We start from the raw sequence: 21,653 nt of genomic DNA on the forward strand, positions 1-21,653 counted from the left end.
GTTTGCATTAATCAGAGAGGCAACAAAGAGACCAAAGAACCCAGAAGGAGCTGAAAAGCTCCAACGCGGACATTGGATGATCTGTCCATAGCACCACTTTAAGCCGTGCACTCCAAAGAGCTGGGCTTTATGGAAGAGGGGGCAAGTACAAAATCATTGCTAAAAGAAAAAAATGAGCAAACACGTTTGGTGTTTGTGGGAGACTCCTCAAACATATGGAAGGCGGCACTCTGGTCAGATGAGACTAAAATTGATATTTTTGGCCATCTAGGAAAACGCTATGTCTGGCGCAAACCCAATACCTCGAGAACACCATCCATGTTTTTCATCGGCAGGCACGGGGCAACTGGTCAGAATTGAAAGAATGATGGATGGCGCTAAATACAGGGAAATTCTTGAGGGAAACCTGTTTCAGTCTTCCAGAGATTTGAGACTGGGACAGAGGTTCACCTTCCAGCAGGACAATGACCCTAAGCGTACTGCTAAAGCAACACTCGAGTGATATAAGGGGAAACATTTAAATGTCTTGGAATGGCCTAGTCAAAGTCCAGACATCAATCCAATTGAGAATCTGTGGTATGACTTAAAGATTGATGTACACCAGTGGAACCCATCCAACTTGAAGGAGCTGGAGCAGGGTTGCTTTGAAGAATGGGCAAAAATCCCAGTAGCTATATGTGCCAAGTTTATAGAGACATACATCAAGAAACTTGCAGCTGTAATTGCTGCAAAAGGTGCCTCTACAAAGTATTGACTTTGGGGGGATGAAAAGTTATGCATGCTCAAGTTTTCCATTTTTTTGTCTTCTTTCACAATGAAAAATATTTTGCATCTTCAAAATGGTAGACATGTTGTGTAAATCAAATGATACAAACCCCCCAAAAATCCATTTTAATTCCAGGTTGTAAGGCAACAAAATAGTAAAAATGCCAAGGGGGTGAATACTTTCGCAAGCCACTGTATATATTATATCATTGTTTTTTAAGGTAAAAATGCAAACAATCTAAAATGACTAAAACCAAATCGAAACTGTGTATTAATAATAATGAACCTACAGTACCAGTTAAAAGTTTGGACACACATTCTACATTGTAGAATAATAGTGAATTGAAATGCATTTCCCAGTGACTACCTCATGAAGCTGGTTGAGAGAATGCCAAGAGTGTGCAAATCTGTCATCAAGGCAAAGGGTGGCTACTTTGAAGGATCTCAAATATAAAATATATGTTGATTTGTTTAACACTTTTATGGTTACAACATGATTTCATATGTGTTATTTGATAGTTTTGATGTCTTCACTATTATTCCACAATGTAGAAAACAGTAAAAATAAAGAAACATCATTGAATAAGTAGGTGTGTCCTAACTCTTGACTGTTACTGTAAATGTATACACTCTTAAAATAATTGACTCTGTCCAGCTAACTAAAAATCACCAAAATGACAGTCAGAGAGCATCAAAATTAAAAACAAATATCGATAGAGGAATATGTTTTTAAATGTTGATGGCTAGAAAATATTAACAATTATTACAGACAGGACCTTGACTAAGATTGAATACAGCCCATGGGGCAAAATGAGGTTGACACCCTTGTACTAGAATCTACTACCATGCTTGTTAGACAGAGCATGAAAAAAGATGAAGTAAGAAATAAGAAAAATGCTACTTTAAGAATAGTAACTGAAACGGAATTATCATCTTGACTTCTGTTCACCATTTTGTGGAAAATAATGTTTGACTGCAAGTACAGCACACTATGGGGTCTAAAGCCATGTATTGCTAAAATAGGGGGGTTGCCTCACTTATCCACTCCATAAATCTCTCCCCAGCAGTCCATTAACTCAAGCAGTGACCCTTCCAAAGAGGACAGTAGAATTCACAACACAATCGGCAGCCCTGTGTGTGTATGTGTATGTGGCCGTATGTCAATCGTGTTCCCCTAATCCATCAGTGTGAGATTAGAGTACTTCCAACAGGCAGAAGGAGATTAAGAGGCCAGTGATCTGAACGTGTCAGTCTCATCTTCCACTGATACAGCCCTGCCCGCCAGGCCCCAAAAAGAGCAGTGAGCGAGGCTGAGCTTGCCCTGCCCGCCAGGCCCCAATCATCCCCCTCTTCAAATGGGGAAACACTCTAGACCCAAACTGTTACAAACCTACATCCATCCTGCCCTGCCTTTCTAAAGTCTTCGAAGGCCAAGTGAACAAACAGATCACTGACCATTTCGAATCCCACCGTACCTTCTCCGCTATGCAATCTGCTTTCTCAGCTGGTCATGGGCTCACCTCAGCCACGCTCAAGGTCCTAAACGATATCATAACCACCATCGATAAAAGACAGTACTGTGCAGCCATCTTCATCGACCTGGCCAAGGCTTTTGGCTCTGTCAATCACCGTATTCGTATTGGCAGACTCAACAGCCTTGGTTTCTCTAATGACTGCTTCGTCTGGTTCACTAACTACTTCTCAGATAGAGTTTAGTGTGTCAAATCGGAGGGCCTGTTGTCCGGAACTCTGGCAGTCTCTATGGGGGTGCCACGGGGTTCAATTCTCGGGCCGTCTCTTTTCTCTGTATATACAGTGGGGCAAAAAAGTATTTAGTCAGTCACCAATTGTGCAAGTTCTTCCACTTAAAAAGATGAGAGAGGCCTGTAATTGTCATCATAGGTACACTTCAACTATGACAGACAAAATGAGAAAAAAAATCCTGAAAATCACATTGTAGGATTTTTTATGAATTTATTTGCAATTTATGGTGGAACATAAGTATTTGGTCACCTACAAACAAGCAAGATTTCTGGCTCTCACAGACCTGTAACTTCTTCTTTAAGAGGCTGTCCCCCTGCTAGATCTCTAGGGGCGCTATTTCATTTTTGGATAAAAAACGTTCCCGTTTTAAGCGCGATATTTTGTCACGAAAAGATGCTCGACTATGCATATTCTTGACAGTTTTGGAAAGAAAACACTCTGAAGTTTCAGAATCTGCAAAGATTTTGTCTGTAAGTGCCCCAGAACTCATTCTACAGGCGAAACCAGGAATTAGCAGAATTTCTGAAGCTCTGTTTTCCATTGTCTCCTTATATGGCTGTGATTGCGCAAGGAATGAGCCTACACTTTCTGTCGTTCGCCCAAGGTCTTAGCAGCATTGTGACGTATTTGTAGGCATATCATTGGAAGATTGACCATAAGAGACTACATTTTCCAAGTGTCCGCCTGGTGTCCTGAGTGGAATTCGGTGCGCAATTGCCAGCTGCTCGTACTTTTCCATTTGATATAGGGGAGAAACCATGTGTCCAAGAACGATGTATCAATGAAGAGATATGTGAAAAACACCTTGATGATTGATTCTAAACAACGTTTGCCATGTTTTCAGTCGATATTATGGAGTTAATTTGGAAAAAAGTTTGCGTTTTGAGGACTGAATTTTCAGATTTTTTTTGGTAGCCAAATGTGATGTATAAAACGGAGCTATTTCTAATACACAAAGAATCTTTTTGGAAAAACTGAGCATCTGCTATCTAACTGAGAGTATCCTCATTGAAAACATCAGAAGTTCTTCAAAGGTAAATGATTTTATTTGAAGGCTTTTATGTTTTTGTTAATGTTGCGTGCTGGATGCTAACGCTAATGCTAACGCTAAATGCTAATGCTAAATGCTAACGCTAGCTAGCTACTTTTACACAAATGATTGTTTTCCTATGGTTGAGAAGCATATTTTGAAAATCTGAGATGACAGTGTTGTTTACAAAAGGCTAAGCTTGAGAGATGGCATATTTATTTCATTTCATTTGCGATTTTCATGAATAGTTAACGTTGTGTTATGCTAATGAGCTTGCTGATAGATTTACACAATCCTGGATACAGGGGTTTTTTCATAGCTAAACGTGACGCAGAAAACGGAGCGATTTGTCCTAAACAAATAATCTTTCAGGAAAAACTGAACATTTGCTATCTGAGAGTCTCCTCATTGAAAACATCTGAAGTTCTTCATAGGGAAATGATTTTATTTGAATGCTTTTCTGTTTTTTTGTGTAAATGTTGCCAGCTGAATGCTAATGCTAAATGCTACGTTAGCCATCAATACTGTTACACAAATGCTTGTTTTGCAATGTTTGAGAAGCATATTTTGAAAATCTGAGATGACAGTGTTGTTAACAAAAGGCTAAGCTTGAGAGCTAGCATATTTATTTCATTTCATTTGCGATTTTCATGAATAGTTAACGTTGCGTTATGGTAATGAGCTTGAGTCTGTATTCACGATCCCGGATCCGGGATGGGGAGATCAGAAAGGTTAAGCCAGTACATGTCCAGGCCCGTCTGAAGTTTGCTAGAGAGCATTTGGATGATCCAGAAGAAGATTGGGAGAATGTCATATGGTCAGATGAAAACAAAATATAACTTTTTGGTAAAAACTAAACTCATCGTGTTTGGAGGACAAAGAATGCTGAGTTGCATCCAAAGAACACCATACCTACTGTGAAGCATGGGGGTGGAAACATCATGCTTTGGGGCTGTTTTTCTGCAAAGGGACCAGGACGACTGATCCGTGTAAAGGAAATAATGAATGGGGCCATGTATCGTGAGATTTTGAGTGAAAACCTCCTTCCATCAGCAAGGGCATTGAAGCATAAACGTGGCTGGGTCTTTCAGCATGACAATGATCCCAAACACACCGGCCGGGCAACGAAGGAGTGGCTTCGTAAGAAACATTTCAAGGTCCTGGAGTGGCCTAGCCAGTCTCCAGATCTCAACCCCATAGAAAATCTTTGGAGAACCTTGTGAAGACTTACAGAAATCGTTTGACCTCTGTCATTGCCAACAAAGGGTATATAACAAAGTATTGAGATCATTTTTGTTATTGACCAAATACTTATTTTCCACCATAATTTGCAAATAAATTCATAAAAAATCCTACAATGCGATTTTCTGGATTTTCTTTCTCATTTTGTATGTCATAGTTGAAGTGTACCTATGATGAAAATTACAGGCCTCTCTCATCTTTTTAAGTGGGAGAACTTGCACAATTGGTGGCTGACTAAATACTTTTTTGCCCCACTGTACCAATGATGTCGATCTTGCTGTGGTTCATTCTTTGATCCACCTCTACACAGATGACACCATTCTGTATACATCTGGCCCTTCTTTGGACACTGTGTTAACAAACCTCCAAATGAGCTTCAACGCCATACAACACTCTTTCAGGGGCCTCCAACTGCTTTTAAATGCCAGTAAAACAAAATGCATGCTCTTCAACCGATTGCTGCCCTCACCCGCCTGCCCGACTAGCATCACTACTCTGGACAGATCTGACTTAGAATATGTGGACAAATATTAATACCTAGGTGTCCTAAATTAAATCCAGAATCGGCCTTCTATTTCATAACAAAGCCTCTTTCACTCATGCTGCCAAACATACCCTCGTTAAAACGGACTATCCTACCGATCCTTGACTTTGGTGATGTCATTTACAAAATAGCCTCCAACACTCTACTCAGCAAATTGGATGCAGTCTATCACAGTGCCATCCATTTTGTCACCAAAGCCCTATATCCTACCCAGCACTGCGACCTGTATGCTCTCGTCTGGTCCTCGCTACATATTTGTTGCCAAACCCACTGGCTCCAGGTCATCTGTAAGTCTTTGCTAGGTACAGCTCCGCCTTATCTCAGCTCACTGGTCACCATAACAACACCCACCCGTAGCACGTGCTCCAGCAGGTATATTTCACTGGCCATCCCCAAAGCCAATACCTCTCTTTGGCCGCCTTTCCTTCCAGTTCTCTGCTGCCAATGACTGGAACGAATTGCAAAAATCAGTTAGATAGAGACTCACTAACTTTAAGGATCAACTGTTAGAGCAGTTTACCGATCGCTGTGGCTGTACACAGCCCATCTGTAAATAGCCCATCCAAACAACTACCTACCTCATCCCCATATTCGTTTTTTTATTTTTCTGCTCTTTTGTACACCAGTATTTCTACTTGCATATCCTCATCTGCACATATATAACTCCAGTGTAAATTGCTAAATTGTAATTACTTTGCCATTATTGGCATATTTATTGCCTTACCTCCTTACTTAATTTGCACACACTGTATATAGACTTTTTCCATTGTGTTATTGACTGTATGCTTTTTTTATCCCATGTGTAACTCTGTGTTGTTGTTTTTGTCGCACTGCTTTGCTTTATCTTGACCAGGTCGCAGTTGTAAATGAGAACTTGTTCTCAACTGGCCTACCTGGTTAAATAAAGGTGAAATATATATTTTTTAAAGAGCAGTGAGCAGGGTGGAGCTAGTCCTGCCTACCAGGCCCCCGATAAGAGCAGTGAGCAGGGTGGAACTAGCCCTGCCTGCCAGGCCCCAATAAGAGCAGTGAGCAGGGTGGAGCTAGCCCTGCCTGCCAGGCCCCAATAAGAGCAGTGAGCAGGGTGGAACTAGCCCTGCCTGCCAGGCCCCCGATAAGAGCAGTGAGCAGGGTGGAGCTAGCCCTGCCTGCCAGGCCCCCGATAAGAGCAGTGAGCAGGGTGGAGCTAGCCCTGCCTGCCAGGCCCCAATAAGAGCAGTGAGCAGGGTGGAACTAGCCCTGCCTGCCAGGCCCCAATAAGAGCAGTGAGCAGGGTGGAACTAGCCCTGCCTGCCAAAAAGTACTAAATTGTCATACTTGAGTAAAAGTAAAAATACATTAATAGAAAATGACTCAAGTAAAAGCAAATCACCCAGTAAAATACTACTTGAGTAAAAGTCTAAAAGTATTTGGTTTTAAAAAATACCTAAAGTATCAAAAGTACATGTAATTGCTAAAATGTACTTAAGTGTCAAAAGTAAAAGTATACATTATTTCAAATTTCTTATATTAAGCAAACCAATCGGCATTTAAAAAAAAAAATTGATGTATAGCCAGGGGCACACTCCAACACTCGGACATAACTTACAAATGAAGCATTTGTGTTTACTGAGTCTGCCAGATCAGAGGCAGGGGATGACCAGGGATGTTCTCTGTTTAGTGAGTCTGTCAGATCAGAGGCAGTAGGGATGACCAGGGATGTTCTCTGTTTAGTGAGTCTGTCAGATCAGAGGCAGTAGGGATGACCAGGGATGTTCTCTGTTTAGTGAGTCTGTCAGATCAGAGGCAGTAGGGATGACCAGGGATGTTCTCTGTTTAGTGAGTCTGTCAGATCAGAGGCAGGGGATGACCAGGGATGTTCTCTGTTTAGTGAGTCTGTCAGATCAGAGGCAGTAGGGATGACCAGGGATGTTCTCTGTTTAGTGAGTCTGCCAGATCAGAGGCAGTAGAGATGACCAGGGATGTTCTCTGTTTAGTGAGTCTGTCAGATCAGAGGCAGGGGATGACCAGGGATGTTCTCTGTTTAGTGAGTCTGTCAGATCAGAGGCAGTAGGGATGACCAGGGATGTTCTCTGTTTAGTGAGTCTGTCAGATCAGAGGCAGTAGGGATGACCAGGGATGTTCTCTGTTTAGTGAGTCTGTCAGATCAGAGGCAGGGGATGACCAGGGATGTTCTCTGTTTAGTGAGTCTGTCAGATCAGAGGCAGAAAGGATGACCAGGGATGTTCTCTGTTTAGTGAGTCTGTCAGATCAGAGGCAGGGGATGACCAGGGATGTTCTCTGTTTAGTGAGTCTGCCAGATCAGAGGCAGTAGGGATGACCAGGGATGTTCTCTGTTTAGTGAGTCTGTCAGATCAGAGGCAGGGGATGACCAGGGAGGTTCTCTGTTTAGTGAGTCTGTCAGATCAGAGGCAGGGGATGACCAGGGATGTTCTCTGTTTAGTGAGTGTCAGATCAGAGGCAGAAAGGATGACCAGGGATGTCCTCTTGATAAGTGAGTGAATTTGACAATTTTCCTGTCATAAAGTAATGAGTACTTTTGGGTGTCAGGAAAAATGTATGGAGTAAAAAGTACATTATTTTATTTAGGAATGTAGTGAAGTAAAAGTAAAATAGTAAAGTAAAATACAGATACCCCCCCAAAATAGTTAAGTAGTACTTTAAAGTATTTTTTACTTAAGTACTTTACACAACTGATACCCATTACATGATTTTGTTTTGGATGACATCCATGCTGGAGCTATCCTCCTAGAAACATTTCCACTGAATAATGACCATTAATTTGGTAGAAAACAACGTCATGTTCAAAATGACATCGGAAGGCTGTTTGATACTGCGGAAGTGTCTTTGAGGACAGCCCACTGCATTTCATCTGACCTAAATTTGCAGCACTTAGATCACTTGCGAGGAAATGTCCCTGAACGTTGATTTACAGATCGACTGAAATGGATCGAGCTGTTCTTTTAAAGACCCAGATATAAACATGCAGCGCTATAGCCACAGATGCACAACATCAGAGACAATTCCCAACATGACTTCACAACTACAAAAAAAGTTGTAATCTCAATGTTATTAAACATTTTGTGACAAATCTGTTTAAATGTTATCAATTTTGAGTTTCATCCTTACTTTAATCCATGCTCACTACTCACTCTAAGCATGACTCTCTCTCTAACTATTGCATCTATTTATCTCTCTCTATTTATAGCTCTATATATCTCTCTATTTATCTTTCTCTATCTATTACATCTCTATCTATTTATATATATCTATTTATTTATATCTCTATCTATATCTATATCAATGTACAGTATATATCTATCTCTATCTATTTATATAGATATCTATATCTACAGTATCTCTTATCTCTCTATCTATTAATATCTCCATCTATTTATATACAGTGCCTTGCGAAAGTATTCGGCCCCCTTGAACTTTGCGACCTTTTTCCACATTTCAGGCTTCAAACATAAAGATATAAAACTGTATTTGTTTGTGAAGAATCAACAACAAGTGGGACACAATCATGAAGTGGAACGACATTTATTGGATATTTCAAACTTTTGTAACAAATCAAAAACTGAAAAATTGGGTGTGCAAAATTATTCAGCCCCCTTAAGTTAATACTTTGTAGCGCCACCTTTTGCTGCGATTACAGCTGTAAGTCGCTTGGGGTATGTCTCTATCAGTTTTGCACATCGAGAGACTGACATTTTTTCCCATTCCTCCTTGCAAAACAGCTCGAGCTCAGTGAGGTTGGATGGAGAGCATTTGTGAACAGCAGTTTTCAGTTCTTTCCACAGATTCTCGATTGGATTCAGGTCTGGACTTTGACTTGGCCATTCTAACACCTGGATATGTTTATTTTTGAACCATTCCATTGTAGATTTTGCTTTATGTTTTGAATCATTGTCTTGTTGGAAGACAAATCTCCATCCCAGTCTCAGGTCTTTTGCAGACTCCATCAGGTTTTCTTCCAGAATGGTCCTGTATTTGGCTCCATCCATCTTCCCATCAATTTTAACCATCTTCCCTGTCCCTGCTGAAGAAAAGAAGGCCCAAACCATGATGCTGCCACCACCATGTTTGACAGTGGGGATGGTGTGTTGCTTTTACGCCAAACATAACGTTTTGCATTGTTGCCGAAAAGTTCAATTTTGGTTTCATCTGACCAGAGCACCTTCTTCCACATGTTTGGTGTGTCTCCCAGGTGGCTTGTGGCAAACTTTAAACAACACTTTTTATGGATATCTTTAAGAAATGGCTTTCTTCTTGCCACTCTTCCATAAAGGCCAGATTTGTGCAATATACGACTGATTGTTGTCCTATGGACAGAGTCTCCCACCTCAGCTGTAGATCTCTGCAGTTCATCCAGAGTGATCATGGGCCTCTTGGCTGCATCTCTGATCAGTCTTCTCCTTGTATGAGCTGAAAGTTTAGAGGGACGGCCAGGTCTTGGTAGATTTGCAGTGGTCTGATACTTCTTCCATTTCAATATTATCGCTTGCACAGTGCTCCTTGGGATGTTTAAAGCTTGGGAAATATTTTTGTATCCAAATCCGGCTTTAAACTTCTTCACAACAGTATGTCGGACCTTCCTGGTGTGTTCCTTGTTCTTCATGATGCTCTTTGCGCTTTTAACGGACCTCTGAGACTATCACAGTGCAGGTGCATTAATACGGAGACTTGATTACACACAGGTGGATTGTATTTATCATCATTAGTCATTTAGGTCAACATTGGATCATTCAGAGATCCTCACTGAACTTCTGGAGAGAGTTTGCTGCACTGAAAGTAAAGGGGCTGAATAATTTTGCATGCCCAATTTTTCAGTTTTTGATTTGTTAAAAAAGTTTGAAATATCCAATAAATGTCATTCCACTTCATGATTGTGTCCCACTTGTTGTTGATTCTTCACAAAAAAATACAGTTTTATATCTTTATGTTTGAAGCCTGAAATGTGGCAAAAGGTCGCAAAGTTCAAGGGGGCCGAATACTTTCGCAAGGCACTGTATATATATATATATATATATATATATATATATATATATATATATATATATATATATATATATCCATCCATGTCTTTTTATATAATCTCACACAATCCATCAGGCCCTGGGGATCATGGGGCCCCTTCCACACAAAGCCACCACCTTTGATCCTGATGTCCTTCTCACAAACCAGGGGCTTGGCAACATCCTCATAAATGTCAGGTTAGTCTTTCACCTCCTGCTCCATTACACCAAAATATAAAACACATGCAGTATGAGACCTTGGTACAGTGGAAAGGGTAAAGCAATACAACTGTTATGCCACAGCAGCAAACGTAAAGCAATCGGTAAGGACATAACTCTTACAGGTACCTGAATACAAAGACAATATCGGTAGTTCACTTATAATAATACTTGTTTTATGAACAGTGTTTTTGTTTATAGGCTCCATCTAGTTTTTGCCACTGAGATAAAACGCTGGGCTGTCAATCAGGAAGAATTATGGTCAAAGGATGGTTTGCCTGTAGAGCTGCACTGCTCTGCTCAGTGCCTCCTTGCCCTTGGATAATTTAAAATCTCTCCAAGCTATGAATGTGATCGTGCCACGGCAAACTCGCTATGCAAAGTGGATGAGGTTTAGATCTTAAACCACACACACTCATAAGCGTGTTTGTGCACACACACACACACACACACACAATTTGAGAGAAAGGACATAAATGCACACAAAGAAAGCCAAACCAACAGGCCCTTGTATAAACTCAGAGCTCAGATCCTGTTAGGGCATACTGTAGCAGCACTGTGTGATGTGAGAACCCACAACAGTCAGAGACATCTTGATACCTCCAGGCTAGTAGAACATAGCTGGGGTTATCATTGATTGTGTTTGGGATAAAAAGAAAAGAAGCAGCACTTCCCTCCACCCCCCCTATGTTCCCCAAGGTGTGCCATCATGCAGTTATGCATGGTAAGATGGATGGCTGTGAACACATTTAGATGCACACAGTGAGCTCTCTCCTTCCTATTTGGCCTATACGCTGTACACCAATTAATAACAAGGACCATAAAGGACATATTTTGTCATGTAAAACAATGACCCGTATCTCATTTAGTCAAATCAAATCAAATGTAATTTGTCACATGCGTCATAAACAACAGGTGTAGACTAACAGTGAAATGCTTACTCGCAGGCCCTTCCCAATAATGCAGAGAGAGAGGGAAAAAATGTAGACACAATAGAAAAAGAACGGGGTACCAGTACCGAGTAGATGTGCCTGGGTACGAGGTAACTGAGGTAGATATGTCACCTGCTTTACGTTTTAATGTACAGAGTTGCTGGAACAGAATTCAAAATACATTTTAAGTTGATGTTCTGGTGCCGTTCAGGCAATTTAAAGTATTGATTAGGGACTTATTGGTGGAGGAATGTAACTGTTTTTCAGGATGATTTGTGATGTTTTATTTGTGCTTCCCATGACTTGGTTTTTGTATTTTGATTAGATTGATACAGTATATTGATAGATTGATAGATAGGATGTAGTTTGGGTATAATGTGTATATTTACATTGTATTATACAGGGAACATTTGTAAAAGAGACCTAGGTCTCAATAAGTCTTCCCTGTTAAAGGATAAAAACAAATATAGGTAGGAATAAAGTGACTAGACAACAGGATATATAATAGACAGTAACAGCAGTCTACTGTAGGTAGGGGTAAAGTGACTAGACAACAGGATAGATAATAGACAGTAACAGCAGTATACTGTAGGTAGGGGTAAAGTGACTAGACAACAGGATAGATAATAGACAGTAGCAGCAGTATACTGTAGGTAGGGGTAAAGTGACTAGACAACAGGATAGATAATAGACATAGCAGCAGTATACTGTAGGTAGGGATAACGTGACTAGACAACAGGATAGATAATAGACATACCAGCAGTATACTTTAGGTAGGGGTAAAGTGACTAGACAACAGGTTAGATAATAGACATAGCAGCAGTATACTGTAGGTAGGGGTAAAGGATAGATAATAGACAGTAGCAGCAGTATACTGTAGGTAGGGGTAAAGGATAGATAATAGACAGTAACAGCAGTATACTGTAGGTAGGGGTAAAGTGACTAGACAACAGGATAGATAATAAACAGTAGCAGCACTGTGTGTGATGAGTCAAAATACACAGATAGCTATATAGTTAACCAATAGCTACCCGGACTAATTATTTAGGTGTCTTCTGGCTTGGGAGTAGAAGCTGTTCAGAGTCCTGTTGGTCCCAGACTTGGTGCATCGGTACCGCTTGCCGTGCGGTAGCAGAGAGAACAGTCTATGCCTATCTATCCACTAAACACTGCCCTTAATTCTACTTTTCACACTATATTTTGTCACTTTTTCAGTGGATCTCTATGGTGGATGATGAATTTGAAAACTAACTTGCTCTCTTGAAAATATGCGAATACTTTTTACAACACAAATGCCCCTGAATTGACTTCCATCCCTGACGCTGCTCGTTAGCCCGTATTCCCTCCAAACTCTTTGTTCTAAACAAACTGTGCTCCACAAAGAAATCAACAAACTGCATATTGTAGCGTATGCAGCTGTAATATTTTTTGCTCCGTTTCAGGCCTCTGTACACATGACAATGTCTAAGCAGCATGGTGGGAGTGGAGGATGGAGAGCTGTTTAAATACTGACACTAAACAGAAGGAACACCATTATACTGTCTGTTAAGGTGAAAGTGTCTCTGTCTCAGTATTATATCTACGGAAGTATAAAGAAAGACTGTCCCCCTGAGACTTAGACACTCAAAGGAGCTTCCCGAGTGTTAGCCACAGCAGGTGCTGTCTACCTCCTGTCAACGCCTTCTGTCCACCCCCAGTCTACCCCCCTGTCCACAACCCTAGTCTACCCCCCTGTCCACCCTCAGTCTACCCCCCAGTCTACCCCAATGTCTGCGCGCTCCTCTACGCACCCACCTACCTCCTTGTCTACCCCACCCACCACGTCTACCACCCATCTACACCTGTCCACCCCCTCCTCGTCTACCCCCCCCCACCCCGTCTACCACCCATTTACACATGTCTACCCCCTCACCCATCTACACCTGTCTACCCCCTCCTCGTCTACCCCCCCACCCCGTCTACCACCCATCTACACCTGTCTACCCCCTCCTCGTCTATCCCCCACCCCGTCTACCACCCATCTACACCTGTCTACCCCCCCCCACCCCGTCTAAAACCCATCTACACCTGTCTACCCCCTCCTCGTCTACCCCCCACCCCGTCTACCCCCGTGTCTAGCCCCCTGTCTTTCCATAATGCCTCAGTTCCACCAGGATCCAGAGGAACAACGGTATAATCCAGTACAGAATGTGTCTATGTCTCCGGTTGGTATAGATAGACTAGCATCTGATACCTCACATGGATTAATAGACTGGTCCATCTCATCTCTGTTCTGGCAGAGCCATGGCTGAGGTATCAGTTGACAATTAGGCTACAGACACAGGCTGAATTTGAGAAAGTGTAGGTCGATACATGTGATTGAGAAACACAGCGCTGTACCGTATCACTTTATATCCAATAATGTGTTCGATAGAGCGAGCAGCAAAACAGTTCAGAGAGAGAGAGAGAAAGTAGCGATAACTGATCTGAGGGCTGACATGTGTAGGATTACTTATAGACCGACAGATCACATGACTATCACACACTTCATTAATTCAAGTCATTTTTCACAGGTGGTGAGAATTCTCAAATCAATGCTCAAAGGAGAAGTAACACAGAGGGTTCTATTTTCAGCTGGCGGTAAAGGAGGAGTAAAAAACGCATGTCAATATGGCAATTTACCTGTCAAACATCAGCTCGTGTACGCTGAGGTGGGAGAGGTGGAAGGAAATATTTTAGGTGTCCTTAAAAACTTGTACCAATATACACATTTCATTCAGAGCAAGTAGGGATATTTAAGACCAACCAAAATCTGATCTTAGAGGTAACGCAATTGGTTATGACATTGATTTAGCCAGCGCTGGCCCAGACAGTATGTATATCACCAATATTTTATTGAATATCACGAGCAGCAAAACAGTCTGCAGAAATTCCATTTATTATTAACATTGGACATTATTGTTGTCCAGCTTCTGTGAAAAGTTTGGACTCAATATCAGCGACGCCCATTGCATGAAGGGGTTTCTGTCACGTTTAATCCTTCTCCGGTGCTCTAGGTCACCAGGATGCTCATAATGGCGCAAACGTGTCACCATCACATCATCAAACTCACCTGTACTCCATCACATCCCTGATCACCTTCCCTATATACAGTTGAAGACAGAAGTTTACATACTCTTCGGTTGGAGTCATTAAAACTCATTTTTCAACCACTCCACAAATTTCTTGTTAACAAACTATAGTTTTGGCAAGTCAGTTAGGACATCTACTTTGTGAATGACACAAGTGATTTTTCTAACAATTGTTAACAGACAGATTATTTATTTCACTGATAATTCACTGTAACACAATTTCAGTGGGTCAAAACATACACTAAGTTGACTGTGCCTTTAAACAGCTTGGAAAATTACAGAAAATTATATCACGGCTTTAGAAGCTTCTGATTGACATCCTTTGAGTCAATTGGAGGTGTACCTGTGGATGTATTTCAAGGCCAACCTTCAAACTCAGTGCCTCTTTGCTTGACATCATGGGAAAATAAAAAAAAAAGACCTCAGAAAAAAAATTGTAGACCACAAGTTTTGTTCATCCTTGGGAGCAATTTCCAAATGCCTGAAGGTACCACGTTCATCTGTACAAACAATAGTACGCAACACTAAACATCATGGGAACACACAGCCATCATACCACTCAGAAAGGACACGCGTTCTGACTCCTAGAGATGAACGTACTTTGGTGTGAAAAGTGCAAATAAATCCCAGAACTTCAAAGGACCTTGTGAAGATGCTGGAGGAAACAGGTACAAAAGTATCTATATCCACAGTAAAAAGAGTCCTATGTCGACATAACCTGAAAGGTCACTCAGCAAGTCACTGCTGCAAAAGCGCCCAAAAAAGCCAGACTACAGTTTGCAATTGCACATGGGGACAAAGATCGTACTTTATGGAAAAATGTCCTCTGGTCTGATGAAACAAAAATAGAACTGTTTGGACCTAATGACCATCATTATATTTGAAGGAACAAGGTGGAGGCTTGCAAGCCGAAGAACACCATCCCAACTGTGAAGCACGGGGTGGCAGCATCATGTTGTGGGGGTGCCTTGTTGCAGGAGGGATAGCATCATTAGGTGGCATCATTAGGCAGAAAAATGATGTGGATGTATTGAAGCAAAATCTCAAGACATCAGTCAGGAAGTTATAGCTTGGTTGGAAATGGGTCTTCCAAATGGACAATGACCCCAAGCTTAGTTCCAAAGTTGTGGCAAAATGGCTTAAGGACAATAAAGTCAAGGTATTGGAGTGGCCATCACAAAGCTCTGACCTCAATCCTATAGAAAATTAGGCAGAACTGAAAAAGCGTGTGCGAGCAAGGAGGCCTACAAACCTGACTCAGTTACACCAGCTCTGTCAGGAGGAATGGGCCACAATTCATCCAACTTATTGTGGGAAGCTTGCGGAAAGCTTCCCGAAACAATTGACCCAAGTGTAACAATTTAAAGGCAATGCTACCAAATTCAAATTGAGTGTATGTAAACTTCTGACCCACTGGGAATGTGATGAAAGAAATAAAAGCTGAAATAAATTATTCTCCTTACTATTATTCTGACATTTCACATTCTTAAAATTAAGTGGTGATCCTAACTGACCTAAGAGAGTGTCGATCAAGGATCGGACCAAGACGCAGCGTACAGTCTCTTTTTAATGAATGAACAACAAACAACCAAACACAACATGAAGCTATACAAACTAGTGCTGACAGGCAACTAATCATAGACAAGATCACACAACTAACAATGGGGAAAATGGCTACCTAAGTATGATCTCCAATCAGAGACAACGATAAACAGCTGTCTCTGATTGGGAACCATATCAGGCCAACATAGACATACAAAAACCATAGATGACAAAAACCCTAGACATACAACAACTAGAGCACCCACCCTAGTCACACCCTGACCTAACCAAAATATATAGAAAAACAGAGAATCTAAGGTCAGGGCGTAACAGACAGAGCATTTTTACTAGGATTAAATGTCAGGAATTGAGAAAAACTGAGTTTAATATATTTGGCTAAGGTGGATGTAAACGTCCGACTTCAACTGTATATATCAACTGTATAACTGTATATATCAACTGTATAACTGTATATATCAACTGTAGAACTGTATATGCAGTTGAAGTCGGATCCAAAAAAAACAAATCCTAACCGACATGCCAAAACTATAGTTTGTTAACAAGAAATGTGTGGAGTGGTTGAAAAACTAGTTTTAATGACTCCAACCTAAGTCAAATCAAATCAAATTTTATTTGTCACATACACATGGTTAGCAGATGTTAATGCGAGTGTAGCGAAATGCTTGTGCTTCTAGTTCCGACAATGCAGTAATAACCAACAAGTAATCTAACTAACAAGTCCAAAACTACTGTCTTGTACACAGTGTAAGGGGATAAAGAATATGTACATAAGGATATATGAATGAGTGATGGTACAGAGCAGCATAGGCAAGATACAGTAGATGGTATCGAGTACAGTATGTACAAATGAGATGAGTATGTAAACAAAGTGGCATAGTTTAAAATGGCTAGTGATACATGTATTACATAAGGATACAGTCGATGATATAGAGTACAGTATATACGTATGCATATGAGATGAATAATGTAGGGTAAGTAACATTATATAAGGTAGCATTGTTTAAAGTGGCTAGTGATATATTTACATCATTTCCCATCAATTCCCATTATTAAAGTGGCTGGAGTTGAGTCAGTGTCAGTGTGTTGGCAGCAGCCACTCAATGTTAGTGGTGGCTGTTTAACAGTCTGATGGCCTTGAGATAGAAGCTGTTTTTCAGTCTCTCGGTCCCAGCTTTGATGCACCTGTACTGACCTCGCCTTCTGGATGATAGCGGGGTGAACAGGCAGTGGCTCGGGTGGTTGATGTCCTTGATGAACTTTATGGCCTTCCTGTGACATCGGGTGGTGTAGGTGTCCTGGAGGGCAGGTAGTTTGCCCCCGGTGATGCGTTGTGCAGACCTCACCACCCTCTGGAGAGCCTTACGGTTGAGGGCGGAGCAGTTGCCGTACCAGGCGGTGATACAGCCCGCCAGGATGCTCTCGATTGTGCATCTGTAGAAGTTTGTGAGTGCTTTTGGTGACAAGCCAAATTTCTTCAGCCTCCTGAGGTTGAAGAGGCGCTGCTGCACCTTCTTCACAATGCTGTCTGTGTGAGTGGACCAATTCAGTTTGTCTGTGATGTGTATGCCGAGGAACTTAAAACTTACTACCCTCTCCACTACTGTCACATCGATGTGGATAGGGGGGTGTTCCCTCTGCTGTTTCCTGAAGCCCACAATCATCTCCTTAGTGTATGTACACTTCCGACTTCAACTGTAATATATATATATATATATAAAAATAACAAGGACATTTCTCAATGACCTCAAACTTTTGAACGGTAGCGTGCGTGTGTGTATGTATATACACACACACACACACACACACACACACACACACACACAAACCCTTTTGCAATTATGTTAGCATAGCTGAAAACTGAGTATCAGCATTTATGGGTTCGATTACAGGCTCAAAATGGCCAGAAACAAATAACTTTCTTCTGAAACGCGTCAGTCTATTCTTGTTCTGAGAAATGAAGGCTATTCCATGTGAGAAATTGCAAGAAACTGAAGATCTCGTACAAAGCTGTGTACTACTCCCTTCACAGAACAGCGTAAACTGTCTCTAACCAGAATAGAAAGAGGAGTGGGAGGCCCTGGTGCACAACTGAGCAACAGGACAAGTACATTAGAGTGTCTAGTTTGAGAAACAGATGCCTCACAAGTCCTCAACTGGCAACATCATTAAATAGTATGTGCAAAACACCCGTCTCAACATTAACAACTCCGGGATGCTGGCCTTCTAGGCAGAGTTCCTCTGTCCAGTGTCTGTGCTATTTAGCCCATCTTAATCTTTTATTTTTATTGGCCAGTCTGAGATATGGCTTTTTCTTTGCAACTCTGCCTAGAAGACCAGCATCCCGGAGTCGCCTCTTCACTGCGCTCTGGAACACTCAGACAAGAGTGATCTGAAATCGGAGTAGATAGCCAGAACAAATTTACGAAAGCACCTGAATGTCCATTGAAAACGCACAATCACTATACCATTCAGCTAAGCTAAGAATGATGGGAATAATCACGTCAATAAAGGTTGCATAGTCAGATAGCCTATAGTTAATATACTGTCAAGTTTCAAGTATAACTACTAACGTTAGGTAGATAGCTAACATACCGGTGCATACTGCTGTAATGATATGCTGTGGTTCATAAGGACAGCGTAGCTAACAAATTGTCATCCAACATAATGTGTAAGGTAACTTATTTGAAAAGTCATTACTTTATTACATTGAGTAGCAAGCTACCACGAGGACGTGCTCTATCGACTCTGAGGTTTGAGCATGCTTTTGGTGCACAGTTGATTGTGAGCTGGACTCCGGCAAGAAGGTTGAGAGTTCGAAACTCCCTGCTTGTTTTATTTGAATTCGTGCACAACTATTTGTTTATTATTTGGTGGATGGAGTCGGCAGCAATGGATGGCCTTAAAGGTAAATATTGATACGGTAGAATGAAAAAAAGAATGGCTTGTATTATGCATATTGTAACGAGTTACTTTCTGTATACAAACCCTTGACATCTCCTCATCAAACCTCCTAAGGCTGCTTTCTGTGCTGTATTGACGTATCCCGTTTTACAATGAACGGTCATACCTCAGTTATTGTTTGCAATCTACAAAAAAATGAAGCTATTTTCTTTCCTTTCAGAGTGCGAGCTGATCATGGGGTCGAAAATGTAGATATTGCCAGATGTATGGTCACTGTCCAAGGAACAGACCATGGAAGCTTTATTGCTGGCAAAAGTGTCCATAACCAGAGGTAATTAAACTGTTCTGTGTTGTTTTTCTCTCTTCCTATTGGCCTGTCTTGTTCTACATGGAACCTGTCTCACATGCATTAATTTAAAACAAAAATTAACATGTCAGCTGCTAATTTTAAGATTTACACCACATAAACACTCAGCCATTTTCACTGGACTATCAAGGCCTGTTGCTGCCAAGTCATGAATTCCCTGGGGGTTAGCCTTGCAATAACCAAGTGGTGAGACACATAGCCCTCTATATTTAAATGTTTCAGGTACACTCAGATAGGTGTCTGTGTCACATACAGTCAGTAACCACTCACAGAGGCACACACAACTTGCATTTCTATAACCACGGTGTTCACGATTCATGGAGGAGATTAGGTCCCCCTCCCCCCCCCCACAAAACCTTTACTTTCTCTCTGTTAGAGTGGAACGCTTATGGAGAGATGTTTGGAGTGCTGTGACATGTCCGTCCTACAACTTGCTGCACAGTTTGGAAGAAGAAGGCTACCTTGACCTGTCAAATTCTATCCACCTCTTCTGTGTGGGATATGTGTTCCTACCTCATCTGCGGGCAGATCTGCAACATTTCACAGAGAGTTGGAATAATCACTCTAAGAACAGAGGCAAACCTGACACCTCACCAGCTGTGGCATATTAGAATGCTCCAAACACCTGTGTCTGAGCCAGACTATGCAGAGGTATGTGTCTGTGTGATATCAAATCAAAGTGTATTTGTCACGTGCGCCGAATACAACAGCTTACAGTGAAATGCTTACTTAGAGGCTCTATTAGGAGAACAATAGGTAAGTAAAGAAATAAAACAACAGTAAAAAGACAGTGAAAAATAACAGTAGTGAGGCTATAAAAGTAGCGAGGTTACATACAGACACCGGTTAGTCAGGCTGATCGAGGTGGTATGTACATGTATATATGGTTATAGTGACTATGCATATATGATGAAAAGAGAGTAGAGAGGTAAGAGGTAAGGAAATAGGCCATGGTGACGAAGTAATTACAATATAGCAATTAAACACTGGAATGGTAGAATGTGCAGAGAATGAATGTGCAAGTAGAGATACTGGGGTGCAAAGGAGCAAGATACATTAATAAATACAGTATGGGGATGAGGTAGATTGGATGGGCTATTTACAGATGAGCTATGTACAGGCGCAGTGATCTGTGAGCTGCTCTGACAGCTGGTGCTTAAAGCTGGTGAGGGAGGTAAGAGTCTCCAGCTTCAGAGATTTTTGCAGTTCGTTCCACTCATTGGCAGCAGAGAACTGGAAGGAAAGGCGGCCAAAGGAAGAATTGGCTTTGGGGGTGACCAATGAAATATACCTGCTGGAGCGCGTGCTACGGGTGGGTAGTGCTATAGTGACCAGTGAGCTGAGATAAGGCGGGGCTTTACCTAGCAAAGACTTGTAGATGACCTGGAGCCAGTGGGTTTGGCGACGAGTATGAAGCGAGGGCCAGCCGACTAGAGCATACAAGTCGCAGTGGTGGGTGGTATAAGGTGCTTTAGTGACAAAACGGATGGCACTGTGATAGACTGCATCCAGTTTGCTGAGTAGAGTGTTGGAAGCCATTTTGTAGATGACATCGCCGAAGTCGAGGATCGGTAGGATAGTCAGTTTTACTAGGGTAAGCTTGGCGGCGTGAGTGAAGGAGGCTTTGTTGCGGAATAGGAAGCCGATTCTAGATTTAATTTTGAATTGGACATGTGCGGGAGCACTGGTTGGTCAGCCCAATTGAGGTAGTATGTACATGAATGTGTAGTTAAAGTGACTATGCATATATGATAAACAGAGACTAGCAGCAGCGTGAAAGAGGGGTTGGGGGGCACACAATGCAAATTGTTCAGGTAGCCATTCGATTACCTGTTCAGGAGTCGTATGGCTTGGGGGTAAAAACTGATGAGAAGCCTTTTTGTCCAAGACTCCGGTACTGCTTCCTATGCGTTAGTAGAGAGAACAGTCTATGACTTGGGTGCCTGAGGTCTTTTAATTTTTTTTTATTTAACCTTTATTTAACTAGGCAAGTCAGTTACGAACAAATTCTTATTTTCAACGATGGCCTAGGAACAGTGGGTTAACTGCCTGTTCAGGGGCAGAACGACAGATTTGTACCTTGTCAGCTCGGGGGTTTGAACTTGCAACCTTCCGGTTACTAGTCCAACACTTTAACCACTGGACTACCCTGCCGCCCTTTTCACAATTTTTAGGGCTTTCCTCTGACACTACCTGGT

At 41.6% G+C, this 21,653-nt stretch overlaps 1 protein-coding gene across 1 annotated transcript in view; it reads right to left on the reverse strand.

The window, feature by feature from the left end:
• The window catches only part of LOC110502152 (contactin-associated protein-like 5), a 104,628-nt gene that overhangs the window by 55,567 nt on the left and 27,408 nt on the right, over positions 1-21,653 (reverse strand). The gene's annotated exons all lie outside the window — the stretch shown is intronic.

The sequence above is a fragment of the Oncorhynchus mykiss genome, chromosome 22, assembly GCF_057628025.1.
Source record: "Oncorhynchus mykiss isolate SJ-2025 chromosome 22, ASM5762802v1, whole genome shotgun sequence".
NCBI classification, from domain to species: Eukaryota; Metazoa; Chordata; class Actinopteri; order Salmoniformes; family Salmonidae; genus Oncorhynchus; species Oncorhynchus mykiss.